The sequence below is a fragment of the Neopelma chrysocephalum genome, unplaced genomic scaffold (genome assembly GCF_003984885.1).
Source record: "Neopelma chrysocephalum unplaced genomic scaffold, ASM398488v2 Primary Assembly neopelma1_42, whole genome shotgun sequence".
Classification (NCBI taxonomy): domain Eukaryota; kingdom Metazoa; phylum Chordata; class Aves; order Passeriformes; family Pipridae; genus Neopelma; species Neopelma chrysocephalum.
Window position 1 is genome coordinate 9870915 of NW_020897700.1, and position 16202 is coordinate 9887116.

Here is a 16202-nt window from a genome sequence, read left to right on the forward strand (position 1 = left end):
GAAAAAGAAAAAGAAAAAGAAAAAGAAAAAGAAAAAGAAAAAGAAAAAGAAAAAGAAAAAGAAAAAGAAAAGGAAAAAGAAAAGGAAAAGGAAAAAAGAAAAGAAAAAGGAAAAAAGAAAAGAAAAAGAAAAGGAAAAAGAAAAAGTATTTTCTTCCAAAGGCTTGTATCTGTAACATGTAAAACCAAATAAAATCCTAATTCTATTTCATGTGAGTTTTAGGTAACTTTTTCTAAGTCAATGTATTCTTTGTTACAAGAAATCAATGTCTTAAGTTGAAAGGTGTTTTTCCACCATTCAGTAAAAAATGCAGCAGCAGTCCTTAAAACTGAGACCAGGGTTTCTCCTTTCTTCTCCATGGAGACTATACTAACCACAAGGCTGCAGTTGTGCTTCTTCTGATCCTTCTATTCCCTTTCATTTTCCAAAGTTTCTCAACATTAGTGATGAATACAGGAGACTTCTCTAAGAATGGTGTCTAGACTGTGTGTCTAGGTGGAACTTGTTCAGAAGCTCAATTCCCTTATGACCCTCATGATGGGAAGGCCTACGTCTGCCACCAGAGGCACACAGGTATGTGCAAGAACCAGAATTCTAAGGTTATGAATGGCAAGTGAGCCAAAGCTTAAGTTTAGCTATGAATATGGGCATCCTTAACCTTGTGAATGTTCTCACAGTTACTCTACTTCTAGTCAGCTGCAACTCCTGCTCTGACAAAGACACCTCTTTGTAGCCGAAGAACATGAGATTTGTGACGTATTTCTTATCCCCACACTTTGTCCTGACCAGTAGGCCCGACTTCTTTTAGCATCTTATGTTGAAACTTGTTGCTTAGTTCACAGCACAGAATACAGAACTGGGTGCCAGTCCAAGTACCAGATCTTTGAAATCTAAATGATGTCATCATTCTCCGTGGTACTCGTACACGAGTCCCTTATTACAGTCACCATAAAATGATAAAATTCACAGTTTGATAATTCCAAACTTTTAGTTAAAAATGCATCTAATCTGAAACAAAATTAAAATCAGAATCAAATTTCTTACAGACATAAAATAGAAAGCAAAGAAAAACAAAAAATAGAAAGCATATTTATGAAATATCTTTTCTTCCCTCTTGCAGCAAGATAGCTGAACAACAACAACTTTATTTCAACTTTGCTGTGTAACTCTAAGCAAGTAACAAGAGTATATGCATAATAACTTCAACCTGGATGTTTGAATAGTAGATCAGGCAGCTATAGAATTACCCAAGAGTATTACCACATGAATACCTTGTGCTTCCTAAATGCTGTCACTCAGAAGGCTTCTGGCATCTCTTCTGAGCCCTCTCATTTACTTCCTTTACACAACAGCTTTCATAGAGGAAATAGCACCACCATTCATATTCTAAAGCTTTTCTTGTATTCTAACAAATCATATAATCAAAATTATATTTCCTTTAGGAAAGGAATGATTTATCTTCATGATTTCTATATGTGCATATAATAGTTTTTTATTTGTTGCAATATGCTAAAATTAATTTTAATAGCACATCTGATGAATCATAGATGTGTTATTCAAGTATTTACCAGCATTTTTGTGATTTCTATATGAATATTTTGATGACTCTGAATTACTTATTAATGTCTTTCCGTTTTGAACATTTCATGTAAACCCTAAGATTATCTCAGCTGGTCAAAGCATGGTGCTAAAAACACAAAGGTTGCAGGTTCAATCGTATGGGCCATTCACTTATCAGGAGTTGGATTCGATGATCCTTGTGGGTCCCTTCCAACTCAGAATATTCTATGAAATCTGTGATATGCTAAACAATCACTGACTAGTCTTCCCTATTCTTATTGGTTAATAAGACTTACACATGAGCAGTTGGGATGATCTAGCTAAATAATCACTGTAAAATCTCAAGTTAACATTGGTATTTCACTTTAATACATTTTCTAAGTTAAAAACCTTGCACAGGGAGAATTGCTTTGCAAATGAACAAACAAAAGACCCAAAATGGAATTAAAAATCATAATCTAGTTCATGAAAATCTGCTGTTTGGTTAAAAAACCCCAACATTTTGTCAGAGACTAATAATGGTTAATGGCTTAAACATTGTTAAGATCACCAAAAGCAAACTGCAAAGAAACAGATGCTCATATATGGAAGCCCACCCCTCCCTGAATATACCTACTGATTTGGACTGTGAGGGGACCTGACTATCCCAAGTGCAGAAGAGTATGCATACCTGAAGCTATAAACTGGGTTTCCAGATAACGGAAGAGGCTGATAAGAGTAAATCTTGTGAGATGAGATAGTCCTCTTATCATGCCAATGTCCTCCCTTACATGATGACTCAGCTGTGAAAACCCCTCCAGGGAGCACAGAGGACATTCACACTTAGCCTGAGCTATTCATCTGAGGTGATGGACCATAATGGGCCATGATTGATTCAACTATACTGACAGCTGCAACATCTTAGAAGGTGCCAAAGACTCATGAAATGTCCCGTGATCCAGTATTACATAATTCAGGGGTGGTCTTTCCACCTAGCTTCTGCACAATATAAACCCCATGAAGAAAAAGAGTCTTTCCCCCACCACTTGAGAGATACAACCACTGAGAAGACCAGAAGACAACCAAACAGGATGTTGGAATCTATGGAGTGGTGATATCTTTTTTTCTACTTAATCTGTTTCTCTGTCACACTCTCTCTCTCCCCACCTCTGTCTTTTCCCTCTCTCTCTCTCCTTCCTTGAACACCTCATTTACTGTTCAATAAAATCTGTACTATTGACTTTGGCAAATGGTCTTGTTTGCAACTTAATTCAGGCAGAGGCATCTCTAATAATTTTAATAATCAGATTGTAATACATTTGTGGAAAGGTGGTTTTTTTTTAATTGAGGATCCTATCTCTTTTCATTTTGTAATTTTCCAGCTGGGTGATTGTCAACAGTTAAGTAAATCAGAGAAAAAAAAGTTTTACAGATAATTAAGACCATATGAGTTTCAAGGATGGAGATCCAAATTAATATCCCCAGGGAGAGGAACGTGGGTAGGAGATGGCTGGGCTACTCAGCATTCAGGGAGGTGCAGAGTAAGCACAGCTCTATTGTTTCTCAGGCAAAGAGGGTAATAAGAGGAATAGGGAAATCAGGGTTGCAGTTGAAATTGGTGACCTTAGAGTACAAAGAAAAAAAGATTTCTAAAGGAAAGCTGGCTTTATTAGTTCCAGCTCCTGAAGCATCATGTTTCTACTAGCTGGCAGTTTGTGACTTTTCTATGATTCGAGTTTCTTCAGATTCCCAAGAGTTTAGACAAAGCAAAATAAAAATTAAGAAAAATCATAAAGATTCAAAGAAAAATGTACATTCTTTTACAGCTAAGTCCTTTACTTAGAGGAGATCAACACTATTGAAGATTAATGATAGTTTATACTTCTGAAAGTTAATGCAGTGTGCAAAATCAACTGATATCTGAACTGAGTTGCAAGGAAGTGTCCTCATAAAGCTTCATATTTGGTTCAGGCTTCAGGCTATAGGCTTCAAAAGGGTAAAGTTGCCTTTGAAAGTTCTGTGTCAGAGTTTATGCCAGATTTTTTTACCAAACTCCATATACATAGTTGAGGATTTAAGAAAAACAATAAAATAATCAGAGGTGGATTAATCCCACCTGATACAAACCCAAGAATGTATTTAATATTCTTCATGTAAAGGGAATATTTTCAAGTATATCTATGTGATATTTAATACACTTATTTGTCGCGGTAGGAACGGCCGTGCGACATAAAAAAGGTTCCAACAAAGTTTATTTCCAGGAAAAAGACAGCACCCCGGGGCTGCTTAGCAGTCCCTTTAAGTACAGTTTTTGAACACACGTAATCTACACAGATAGGACAGTTCAAACTCTCACACCAGAATTCTTACAGCTAATAGGTGCATTTTCTAAACTCTGCTTTCTCACAACAACTTTGCTCTTTCTCAAAACAGCCCTGTGAGGTTCCCACAACAGTCCCGAGCACCTGTTCTTATTTTTCTCTCATGTTGATGTTTTTCCCGACCACTCTCGTTCAAAACAGGTCTCTGTTCTCATGAGACAATGTTCCTGTTCTCACGGGACAGCTTCTTCAGGATGCATCAGTATATTGTCAGGATCAGGGCCTCAGTCCTCTCTTTCAGTCCATCTCAGGGGTACATTTTGATCTGGTCAACATCGACTGCTTCGTCGATAAGTGCCAGGCTCCTGACAGGTTCTCTGTCAACCCCTGACACTTATTTACCAATTTACAACTCTCAATTTTATTGAATTAAGCCCTCTTACCCTTTGTAAAATGTCAAATTTGAACAAAATATCAAATATGTGCAAAATGCACTAGGGACAGCATATTACTGAATCTAGAACCATCTGGTAGATCACACTGAAGTACATGGTGGTATGAAAGAAATTAAACTAGGAAAAAATAATATCACAAATTATTAGCATGCTTGTTCATTTCTTTCTAATTACTAATGTGGATGTAGCCAAGAGTAAAAAAGCCACTTTTTTTGTCTAACAGATATGCACCGAGAAATGGTAATAACTGTATTTGATCCCCTCTGATCTGATCCTAACTTCTAGAAAGCTGCTGCACTCTTAGTGAGGATAAAGCAGTTGCTGTGGTCCCAACAGAACTTGTGATCACCCAATTACCTGTTACTGGTATACCAGGTGCTCTTGCAAGATTTCAAAAAGTGTCATTCATACTTAATGAATTGTGAACCGTATGCCTTTACTTGGAATCTTGCATGGGACGAATAAAATCTGAGTCTTTAATTGTTGGACTGTGTATAGTTCTGTCCTATGCATTTTAAAGGAAAGCAGCTACATATCCAAAATATCATAATACAATCAAACAGCAAGTTATTTCATAAAGCTTCTATAAATCAATGTAGTGTCCTCTAAAGACATAAAAAATGAGCTGACGGACAAATTTAGAATGAAAACATGGTTAAAGAAGGCCTTTCTCAAAAGATAAATGCTTTGAAACTCTACCCTCCTCTCATTTTTTAAATGGTGTGCAACCTCACCATCATACGTCCCCACACTAAATGTTATAGTATGTGCTACAGGTATCATGATGTTACTAGGAGAAAAGCTGTAGAAAATGTATTCATGCAATGCATTTTTTTAAGCTGTTCATACCAGACAGAAGACTTATTTTACTTCCAAGAGATTCACACAAATCCTCAAAACTAAGCCTGATACTGATTTACCTGTATATCCAAATGCTACACCCCAAAGTAGTAAGAAGCCCCAACTCCATCACGTAGTTGATGCAGAGACAAAGCAAGAACATTGACAGAGCATAGAAATTTATGCAATTCTACCAAATTCTTTCTGTCTTCCTTCTCCACTCTGTCCCCTGTTTACTAGCAGTCAAGGAAGTCAGTGACAATCCTAACATACAGTTGAGGAACTTGTAAATAGCACCACTGCTCACTTTGTAAGCAGTGAGATAGATACAGAAGATACACCAGCCTTTCCTTTCCCTGGAAGCATTCAATTGATGAAAAGACATTATTTTATTAGGCTGCTGCCATGATAACGCTCCTATTAATATTTCTTTTGAAGAAGCTCTGGTCCTTTAAACTAACATACTTCAAGTACACATATTGTTAAGAAAAAAAAATTAAAAAATCAAATATTACTTATCATATAGTCATAAATGATACATCACAGTTCTCTGACTGTAGTCTGGATAGAAGATAATTGGAATAACATAGTTAATACTGAAAGGCAGCTGTCTAAGTGACTCTTTATGTCAATGTCTTAGTTTTAATACATGTAATCCTTACAGAATTTCCAGTCTTAGATCCTGCACATATTTACAGCTTCCATACTGTTCCAAGCCAGGTTAAATATTTTTTGTGTCTGAGCATATACTTTATAAAGTTGTGTGTTATGATACCGTAAATATTCCTGAGCCATGGGTGGCTATTTCACTCTCTGGTTTCAACACTGAAAATCTCTTAAGCCATACTGGATCTCTCAAGCAGGATAAATCTGCTGAGAAAGCCTCAAATGACCTGAAAACATTTTCAGTACTGAACTATGTAATTTAGACAGCCTTATGGAACAACTACAGTTACGACATCATTCCTGGACTGCCCTGTAGGTATCAGAATTTCTGCAATGATGCGATTTCACTTTAGGTATACTTCCTAAACCAGAAGGGTCCCAGAACAAAGCCTCTAGCTATCTTCCTTAATTCCTACACTTGGGAAAGTTTCATCTTGCCATATTTGGGGTGTTATGATAAATTTATACTGTTCCAGACTATTTAGCCATCAGAAAGTAACAGGATGAGAGGACTGATTCCTGTTTGCTGTCAGGAAGTATTTCTCTATAAAACAGTATCTTGAAAGACTGGTTCTTATCGTTTGAATAGGTAGCACATGGTAGTGTTCTATAAATGCTTATAAGTCGAGAGAAATAACTGTCATTAAATACCTCAACCTATTATTAAAAAAATCCAAACAACTACAACCAACACCTGCATATGTGGGGGTTTTTATACTTTGAAAAACTGAAAATCCCTCAGGTCAACAAAAGTTTTTGAAACAAGTTGCTTTGGGCTAAGGAACTGCTTTCCCCATGTGGTCACTCACCAATATTTATGAGGGAGGGTCACTTGGAATGCCACCAGCAGATGAAAAAAACAAGAAAAAAAGAAGGTTTTTCTATCTTCACTGAGCTGGCTGATTTCGCCAAAATGATAACCGACAATGACATTACACAAGGGAAAGGTTGTAGTCTCACAGTTGCAGCTCGGCTGCAGAAACAAAACAAAAACAGAAATAAAAACATGTGTATACTTTTCAAATAAATGTAGTGCCAAAACATTAAAACTCTGATCTCTGAATATAAATAATGCTTTAATCTTGGCTTTGAAATAGTTATCTCAAATCTACTTTAAAAAAGACCCCTAAGAAATCGAATGTTCTTCTGTAAAATTAATCAATCACTTTGAGGGTTTAGTGGAAAGTAATGGCCATAAACATCTCATGTGCTCAGCTGGTGGTAGAAGGCAGACAAAAATTACAATTCTGATAAAAATAAGGAAAAGCTGAGATTTGAAGTGAAGATTGCATGCAGAATACATGACAGGGAATGATAGGAAATTTTATAGGTGAACATGGCTATTGCTGAACACGACCTACAGAAAACTTAAGGGAAAATTGAAGGATTAACGAGAGATTCTTATTTATTTATTTATTTATTTATTTATTTATTTATTTATTTATTTATTTAATTTTCCTAGCATCTGTGTGAATTATTACCTATACGTCTGGTACGTCCTAAAAGAAAAAACTGTGATGAATAAATAAACAGCTCTAGAAATCTTCAATAGGGTCCTTTACCTTGCAGGGAATATTATCATTGGCTTTTGATACAATTTCTGCTGCAGGGAAAGACTTTCAAAGCTCAGAATGCTGAAGTATTGCCAGGCACTCAAAGACCCCCTGCTGTGCGCGTCAAACTAAGAAATCTCTCTGAACTTGTCGAATTAAAAGTCATCTCTCTCTCTCTGCAACCCCTGCATGAGCTGCGAAGCTCTGTCCTCATTTTTTTTAGGCCTTCCATGATAAACAAATGGAGCCTGAAGCATCTTTATTCTTTTCAGGCACATAATTAAAATTCTTTTAAAAATGTAATTGAAGGCAATGAATTTCAAAAGGAGGTTCTAGTTAACAACAAGGTTGGAACAGTTTCAGTAGGCTTTATCATTCAATTTTGTTTCAAAGGTGAAAGCAAAACAGCTTGTTATGATCCTGGGTGTCTTTTTTTTTGTTTTTTTTTTTGTTTGTACATCAAGAGGTTGCTGCAAACTTAAACATCTCAGCAGGATTTATGCTTTCTGGAATGTCATAAGACTTAATTACTGAAAGAGGAAAGAGGAGTATATTATTAAAATATGAACAAAGCAGAAAGTATTCTTGGTTTCTCAAAATCATTATTTATACATCCCCTAAAAAGTAAAGAATATACTTATTAAAGAATTTGTATTTTCTTGGCTACCCTCTTTCATTCATCCAAATCATTGTAAATATTCTCAACCTTACAATTTTCAAAAATCTGATAATGCATAGAATGCTAATTTTCTGTGATGACTATTGCTGCAAAACATTGTAATGATTAGTTCTAATAGGTATTTTTGATGCTGCCAAGAAAAGAGCAAGTGTTGATATAATTAATGATTTCAAATTAATGTAAAAGGAATGAAAAATTATTTCATTGGATTTGAACTACAGGTATTATCATACAAAATTAAGTCAAAAGCAGTAGGACAGCTTTTCAGAAAGTTGTCTGTAAGGTGACTTCCTAGAGAGCTCAAAATCTAAACCAAACTTTTTTGAATATCTATTTGAGGGTATTTTTCAGTATCCCTCTGTGTTGAAAGCAAAAATCTTCAGTTTTCACCTGTTTTTTTTCCATGCTGTGTTTTTAAAACTGTTACTTCTGGCTATAAATGACCATATGAAATGTATTTTTTTAGGGTTTTTCCCTAAAGAGAGTAGAGATTGAGATATTTAAAGGAAAGTTATTTACAATTCTTGAAGATTAAAAAAAAAAAAAAAGAAAGATGCACCAAGGTAGCACTACTCTCACAACTTCTGGCTAGTACTCTCCCTCTGATAGTTATAATGCCTCTGGGAGACCTGAGATAACACAGCTAACATAGCTGCTTTTCATCCTTGGAAGGGGAAGCACACTATGTGTTCTGTGTGGGTCAACAACTGTTCTGTCTGGTAACAGTAGAAAAAGGATCCAGTTAACTCCACTGAAAAAGGCAGTGGCAAAGCAGATCTAGCAGGAGCAAACTAGGTCTTTGACTACACTACCAAGTAATATCTCTGCAAGTCATATGTTATTTCTTTCTAGTTTTGTGGGTTTTTTTTATGTTTTTTGTTTTGTTTTGTTTGTTGTTGTTTGTTTTGTTTTGTTTTTGTTTGTTTTTGTTTGTTCTTTGTTTTGGTTTTGGTTTTGTTTTTTTTTAAGTAAAAACTTGTACAGCATAGAGCACAACCCATTCCAGAGGTCATGCTTAACAGGCAATACAGAGAACAATGCAACAAGGTTGACCCTCTCTATTTTCAGCAGTTTTTTCGCATCACATCAGCAGGTTTGAAACACCCACATGCCTTCATCTCACACCCAGAATATGAAGTGCACAACTTTCACACATTGCACAGAGCCTGCCCGTTATGCTTCAATCTGGACAAAATTCTTATCAAATAATGATCATATCTTAGATCCAGTAAGACACCATACTGGCACAAGAGCAGTGTGACCAAAGGCTACGTCATATCTTTCTACCTGTGAGTTTTTTACATCGGTAAACATGTACTATTACAACCAACCAAAAGAATAAGGCAGTCCCTACTATGCCTCCTGTATCCTTGTATCTTTGTTGGGAAAAAGTGAACTCTTCTTAACCTTGCCTTCAGAAAGCAAAGGAGAGTTTTGACAGTGTATTTATCATCTTTAATTGTGTACAGTATCTTAATGTCCCATGAAATCAACAGAAAGCATAGGCGTAATCAACAAGAAACATGAATCAACAAAAACCATTAAATAAAACAAATGTAGGCAAATTAGTATTTTCAAATTTCATTTCTGCTATAAAACTGGATTAATGAAAGCACCATGATTATAAAAAGTAACTAATCTTTCACCACAATTTGCTTGGTAGAACATGAAGTACATTAGACAAAAAAATGGCAAACCAAACCTGTAACAAAGAGACAGTACCTGACATTTTAAGAAAGGCCCAGCATGAGTATTTAATGTCTGTTTGCAAAGTGAGTAAAGGCTTCTTTAAGTTCACTGAGTACTCACTGTAAATTTTAGGGAAGATCACTAGCTTAGAAAAAAGAGACTACTGAAATATGAGTCACATCCATGAACAAAAGTGATCAAAGTCTGCTTGGCTGCTAGAGTGTCTTCAGTTTATTCCATTGCAGTATACATATTACTTGATTGAAAGGTGTGTGGATATAAGGTACCCAGGTCTGTCTACTGTCACTGGGTCTGAAATTCTCATTTGTTACATCTGACTTCCTTTATTGATTTCTTTTTCCTAAGAAGCAGAAGCTGAAATAATTTTTATAATATTTGGGAATCAAATGTTTTTAATATTTAAAATACATTAAATTTAATGTACAATAAATTCATCTTAATACCTCTCCAAGTTAAAATTATTTTAAGAGCTGTGATGAATTCAAAATTATCCAGACTTTGTTCCCACTCATATGTGGATAGTATGACACCGACATTATGCAGTCATATTGTACATTCTTACATATCTTGAAGATCTGAGACACCTTTTTCAGTGAAGAAAAAAAAAAAAATTTACATCATTGCCAAATAAGACATTAATGCAAGTAATTTATTTCTTCAAGTGACACCTGATGCTTATAAACACCTACCTCTTATACACCATAAAATGAATATCTAATAATTAATTATTAACTTAGGTAGAAAATTAGGATACATATGGCAAAAGTCTCCCAGAAACAGTTTTGATCCAGTAGTTCAATGTTCTGTAGATAAAACTACTTATTGCCTTGATAATTTGGTATGAGGCACTGCTATTTCAGAAGATGGCAGAAGAGGGAGTAAGTGAATATAAAGCCAATTATGACTTCAATGAGAAGTGTAAGAGCAAGAATATTTCAGCTGCTCTCTCTCTTTTCAAAAATAGCTTGATTTCCTAAGACAATTTTCCAAACACTGTAAAAAGTTAGCCTGCATCAGAATTTAAAATTTTTGAAGATTGTTATGCTCCTCTGTATTATTCCTGTGTCTCGATTATTTAGATTAATACAGATTTGTGGCTTTTCGACTGTACTGTTAGATCATATAATCTGAATTATAACAAAACATAATTTTATATCATAGATTTAAAGCAGAGATTAAAACAGAACAGTAAGGAATTCCTCAGGGAAATTTGCTATCAAATCACAAGCTGTATAGATTCAAATAAAAATACTAAAAATACAAGCTTAACCTTAAAAACAGGTTGAATCCCTCACATCAGTACTGATCTGAGTGTTCCATATGAGGTAGTAATCACAAAATAACTCAAAAAATCTCAAGAAATATTTTACTTTACAGTTTCTATCTCCCATGTATGCAGGCAACATGATGGTCTCCCCAAAAATATTAAATATTAGACATTATCTGAAGTACTTGAAAAATAAAATTACCATATATTTTGCATGATATATTAGTAGATGGTAATGAGGAAAATAGACCCTAGATTATATTATCATGTACTTAATCCAGTGATTAGGTTCAAGGTTTTTGAAACAAATTTAGAGCAAGAAAGAAAAAAAAAATTACTGCTTTTCTGAAAGTTCTGTCTGCATATAAAACTGTAGTATTGAAAGTAACTAATAAGGATATGAAGGAAAAGTCTGAATGAAATCTTTCTGATGATTTTATAGATGATCTGTTAAGCAAGCATTTCATCAGAAGCAGGTACATATTACAGAGTGTAGAAAGTCTGATGCTGTTTTTGCCACAAGAGCGAAGACAGAACTGATAACATTTCTCTGAAAAATGTAAGTCTGTGTCAAAGTAACTCATTCCTATAAAATCTTGACAAATTTAGTGCTTTCTTTGGTTTGACATTCTCTTATGAATATCCCTTCCCTATCAGTTGTGTAGGGCTCTATGACCCTAATTCCTTTTATTCCTAAGTTTCTTTGCTCCACATTTTGTTAAAATCCACATATTCTACAATACTAAGTCTCATCCTGTGCTATTGCAAAAAAGTAACAGCTGTCAGACACTTGAAGAGTTTTGACAACAACTAACACTTCTGTTTAGCCAAAAGCACTCTGTATCACTTCAGTGATGTGAATGGTACTTTTTGGATAAAAAAGCTGAGTAGCCTGACAGATAAGTCTCTCATTAATTTTTCAGGAAGAAAATCTACTTAGCTAACAAATAATCATCAGCTCTTAATAATGTTTGATGATAGGATTATTTAATATACTAAAAATTTCAATCTGGTGGGACAGAAAACCTTTATGTTGTTGATTATTGCACACTGTTAGAAGGCCTTGTTACATGTTCATGTAAATAGGAACACAATACAAATGTTGAATTCTGAAGTATCTTTTCAGAGGAGGAAATTAAGACAAGGAAATTATGGAGAAAATTAAACACTTTTTAAAATTATCCCATTTTATACTGCAATGCTAATATTTGTAGTGAAAGACACATTAGCATAAAGAATTACTGTATGTACTAAATTAAAGCATGTAATATTTTACGTTAGAACTCAGAATTATGTGAAGTTCTTAAGTTTCAATCATTCAATAAAATGCATAGTTCACAGAGTGCTTTCAGTGATACAGTTTTTTTATAGCAGGCCGTTATGATTTCTAATTTTACAGAAGTTAGATAACAGTTCCTAAAACCGAGTCTTTTCACACATAATCTGGAGTTGCTTCACTGTAACTATTCTCATTTCTTGAAATCCAAGGGTCATTAATTTAGCAAATACCAGATATTTAGAAACCACCTCAAAAAACTGTAGTAGCCCAGGAGAATCAACAAAGAATAAAATTCGTATGTTCTAATCCTGAACTTGCTGCATAGTGCATTTATAAATATATTTTGCTTTAAGGATTGGATGTTTAATACATTAGATCTTTTGAACTCATCTACTAGATGCATAAAATATATATTGATAATATTATCTCCTGTAAAATTAGGCTTCTTAAAATTTGTTTCTTTTATCGCTTAGTATATTTCTTCTATTCTCAAACCAATATCTTCATATTTGAGTGTAAGAGTATTTTTTGGATTTAAATCAGTTTTAAGTTTAACTTAGGAAATAAACATAAAGCAGAACTTTGTATCTGCTCATAAAAATGCTGTAAGTTCATTATGTTGTCTAGGGGCTTAGGTGATAGAACAGATTTTAATGCAAATAAATGCTTAGTCACTCTGAACATTAGACTGGCTGCAGTTTGCATGGACTAGTTACAAGCACAAGCTGAAATTAATCACATCACATATTAAATATATTTTTGTTTTAGAATATTTCCACAATTTAACTTGCTCAGGTTTATAACACAGTAGAGATGCTTACTGGCACTCTTTTGGCATTCATTTTGTTTTCATTTCAGTTTGCCATTTTGTTTTAGGTACACATATGCCCAATTTTATGGCAGCATATAATTTATTGACACATTATAACTGTCATATGCTTGTCATAACTCCATGTTGTGTTCTATGTGACAACTGGAAAACAAACATCATACAGAGTGAGGCTTTTAGTCAAAATTTTCTTTCTAAGGCTTGGAAAGAGTTCTGTGATCCATGATGAATGGAAGAGTATAGAGTGGATGTTATATAGAGCCTTTTGGACTTGATGTGCATTGCACAGGTAACAACTAGTGTGGGGACTAGCCTTCACCCTCAACTCACCTTCCTGCCACACACTCCTGTGGTTTGCATACGGTTCTTTTTCAAACTCCACTCCTTCAAAACATTTTTCATTCTAGCAATTGTACAAAACCTGAAATAACTTTCTAAATAAAACATATTAAATCTAAGTACCTTATTATCACAAACTACAGTACTTATTTTTGTTTTTCTAAAGTCAAAAGGTGTAGAAGGGATCATGGAACAGAAACATTAATAAGCTTCTTGTCTGAACAGTAATTCAGTAGTTTCTACCTCCATAACTGCAATTCATTATGAAACCTGCTGTAATTTTATTTATGGAACTGGGATAAAACTGGAAGAAAAAAGATCTCAGCAAATATTGAAGCAAAGAAGATTTAAAGATGTGGTAAAAGGAAAAAAAAGGAAATTTTTATAAACTGTGATGACAATCTGACACATATTAAGTAAGCTAAATAGTTTTATTTTTAAACCAGAAATGTGATAGATTTGATACTGATTTCAGAGAAAGTTAAGATGAAGACAGGAGTGCAGAGAAGAACTATGATATAGAGAAGAATCTGGCTGAGTCTGAAGGAAGATTTCTAGTGGAGCTCTTTAAATGAGTTGGATCTTGCGTAAAACCTCAGTGAGTCAAGTAAAATATAGTGTATCAGTGAAGGTTGCTCACACGATTTCTTTATTTTCAACAGATAAAAAGAGTGGAAGTTCTTACAGAAAAAGCTTCATGGGTTTGTCAGCTACATTAACAGAACATAACATAATGAAATCAAATGTAAACATGTAAAATTCAGAGTATGCACTTAGGAATTAACCAAGACTGTGTGCATTAAATGCTGTGTTTATGAATTGAAAAGGCTGAAAATGTTTAATCTGTTTAGCCTTCCCAAATGTAATCTGAAAGGGAATATGATTACTTTCCATAGAAGTAAAAAAAAGTTTAAGTCCAAGACATGAGAATAAATGTGTGTAACTGGCAATCAATAGCAAAGGCTGAGACCCAGAGAAAATGCTCCAACCATCAAAACTGACTTATTCTGGAATGTTACTTCATCCTTCAATATTGGAAACAAATCCTGACCAGTGAGATCCGCTTGCAGAATGTCATTTCCTGGGATAACAGAAGCCAATAATTTTATGATCCTGTTAGGATCTATGCTATTTAGCTTTCTTAGGAAAGAAGACAACAGAAAGAATATATTTAAGGACACTCTAAAAAGACTTATTTTCAAAGTCACCAGACATATTTTTAGGCATGCTTTCTATGATAAATGCTTCGACATCAGGTTTCAATTCCTTCAAGAGGCTGATTTAGACTGAGTCATCAATTCCTCTTTTTCTGAGTATTACACTCCGCTCTTTATAGCCAACGGCATATTTCTTTTGACATTTGTTCTCTTCACTAAATACCACTTTTTTCCTTGCAACTTCCTGAAATTTACCTAGATCCTGAAATTTTTTACTGATTTTCATGAAGTTGATTCTGTAAGGGGTGGCGTGTGCCATTGTACCGCAAGAACAGACCAATGACAATGTAATTTTACATAATTTTTCTTTGTTCTAGTGAGCAAATACTTTGCACTAGCAGATTACATTCCCATTTTTTTAGCTTCATAAATCATGGCAGGGCTATTAGGAAAAAGTGGCATCAAAGAGGAGAGATTAGAATCCCAAGAAACCTGCTGTCGAATGTCCATATTTTCTAATTTTAGTTTACCTAAGCAACTATGGAAACCTAAGATTTTGTACAATATAAAGGTAAACAAACCTTAATAGTAATAATCTCTATGAACTACAGAGTTCCGGAATATTTTACTTATTCCAAAATGACTGTATTAAATTGTTCTCAAACTCTATTCTTTGCTCATTTTCTCTCTTCCTTATCCTTCTAAACCTTTAAATCCACAGAAAGTCAGAAAAATTCTTCCTTATTCTGAATTACTGGAATCACAGCCTATGATTATGAATTTCTTATATACTGCCTTGTTTCCCTAGTCCAGTTCTTATTATAGGATCTGGAATTGAAATTCTAAGTTTTCTTAGGAGGAGTAATTTAAACCCAAATTTACAATCTCAATAGATTGCCATCTCTTTTTCAGCAGGAATGAATTCTCTCTCCAGTTTACATGCTAGCTGAGTGCAGCAGTTGGGATAGTTGCACTCTCCCACAGTTCATTATCCTACTTCACATAATTAAGTATTTTAGACTCATTACATGACCTTTCTGTATTCCAGGATACAGCAATGTATCAGTGATTTTGTGTATATTGGCCTGCATTTCATTTTACAATATTACTTTGTTGCTGGTCAAAAAGAATATGTGCTCAACTGTATTTTACTAAGACAATAAAAAATAAGGAATACAAAAACGTCTTTTTATTAGTTTAGCAATACTCCCAGATGTGCCTGAAAATCTTATGCAAACAAAAGACAATAGAATACTTCACCGCCAAAGTCTGCAATCACACTAGAATCACAGAATCATTAAGGTTGGAAAAGACCTTTCAGATCATCAATTCCAACAATCCACCTAGCACCACTACCACCATGTTCACGACTAAACCATGTCCTCATGTGTCATATCCACAGGTTTTTCCAGGGATAGCAACTCCATCACTTCCCTGGGCAGTCTGTTCCAATGCATTACAACCCTTTCCATGAAAAAAAATTATCCTAATATCCAATCTACACCTCCACTGGTGAAACTTGAGGACATTTCCTTTTATCCTGTCACTTGTTACCTGGAGGAAGACAT

At 34.5% G+C, this 16202-nt stretch overlaps 1 protein-coding gene across 1 annotated transcript in view; it reads right to left on the reverse strand.

Moving 5' to 3' along the window:
* Positions 1-16202, reverse strand: part of TENM3 (teneurin transmembrane protein 3) — a 1346985-nt gene that overhangs the window by 823556 nt on the left and 507227 nt on the right. The window contains exon 7 of the mRNA XM_027676660.1: positions 6631-6794. The gene's annotated coding sequence lies outside the window, so the exon portion shown is untranslated. The remainder of the gene's footprint in view (positions 1-6630; positions 6795-16202) is intronic.